The 1,399-nt window shown below is 45.9% G+C and overlaps 1 pseudogene; it reads left to right on the top strand.

The window, feature by feature from the left end:
- Positions 1-464: 464 nt before the first annotated feature.
- LOC110259566 (glutaredoxin-1 pseudogene) lies at positions 465-934 on the top strand (annotated as a pseudogene).
- The last annotated feature ends 465 nt before the right edge of the window (positions 935-1,399 follow it).

Here is a 1,399-nt window from a genome sequence, read left to right as displayed (position 1 = left end):
GGGCATAGCTGAAAAAGAAAAAAAAAGAAAAAATAAAGGGGCAGTTCCCATTGTGGCACAGCGGAAATGAATCCAACTAGTATCCATGAGGATGTGGGTTCAATTCCTGGCCTCACTCAGGGGTCGGTGATCTGGTGTTGACATGAGCTGTGGTGTAGGTCACAGATGCAGCTCGGATCTGGTGTTGCTGTGGCTGTGGCTAGGGTGGCAGCTATAACTCCGATTAGATCCCTAGACTGGGAACTTCCATATGCTGCCAGTGAAGCCCTAAAAGGCAAACAACAAACAAACAAACAAACAAAAAACCTGAAAAGACAATCCACAAAATGGGAGAAATTATTTGCAAATCATATACCTGATAAGGGATTTATATCTAGAATATAGAAAGAACTCTTACAATTCAATAATTTTAAAAAATAACGCAAAGGGTATGAATAGATATTTCTCCAAAGAAGATATGCAAAATGGCCAATAACCACATTGAAAACTGCTCAGGGTTTTACACCCGAGCAATACCTGCAATTGAGGTTTCCTCCAGGGAGGCAGCCGCCTGTCAGCATGGCTCAAGCTTTTGTGTGAACAGCAAAATCCAGCTTGGGAAGGTGGTGGTTTTCATCAAGCCCACCTGCCCCTTCTGCAGAAAGACCGAGGAGCTCCTCAGCCAATTGCCCTTCAAAGAAGGGCTTCTGGAATTTGTTGATATCACAGCCACCAGTGACACCAACAGAGATTCAAGATTAACAGCTCATGGGAGCCAGAACGGTACCTTGGGTCTTTATCGGTAAAGAGTGTATAGGTGGATGCACTGATCTAGTAAGTATGCACGAGAGAGGGGAGCTCTTGACTCACCTGGAGCAAATTGGAGCTCTGAAATAATTACAGAGCAGACCCAAGCTGATAGCCCCCTTGAGAGCTGGATGGCAGTGCAGATAATGACAGAGCTTCCTGGTAGATGGACCTGGGGCTACCTTCACCCAGCTGCAGTAACTGTTTACTTAAAATTCTGAAATGTGTTAACCCAAATAATGGGGGGGAGTGGGTTTTGGGGGGAAAAACCAGATTTTTCTTCTGACGCCATATTAAAAGTGGATCAACTTGCACCCTCTCCCCCGCCCCAAAAAAAGAAAACTGCTCAGGATCATCAGACATCCGAGAAATGCAAATAAAAACACAATGAGATACCACTTCACACCTACCGTAATGGCTATAATCAAAAAGGTGAAGTTCCCGTCATGGCTCAGTGGTTAACAAATCCGACTAGGAACCATGAGGTTGCGGGTTCCATCCTTGACCTTGCTCAGTAGGTTAAGGATCCGGCATTGCCTTGAGCTGTGGTGCAGGTCTCAGACTCGGCTTGGATCTGGCATTGCTGTGGCTGTGGCTCTGGCGGTGACTGCAG

This window comes from Sus scrofa, chromosome 2, assembly GCF_054392235.1.
Source record: "Sus scrofa isolate SSC_HxYL_T2T_F1_AM1 chromosome 2, Sscrofa_HxYL_maternal_Yorkshire_Landrace_v2.0, whole genome shotgun sequence".
NCBI classification, from domain to species: Eukaryota; Metazoa; Chordata; class Mammalia; order Artiodactyla; family Suidae; genus Sus; species Sus scrofa.
Note: the sequence above shows the minus strand (reverse complement) of the source record. Positions and strands in the feature narration are given on the sequence as shown.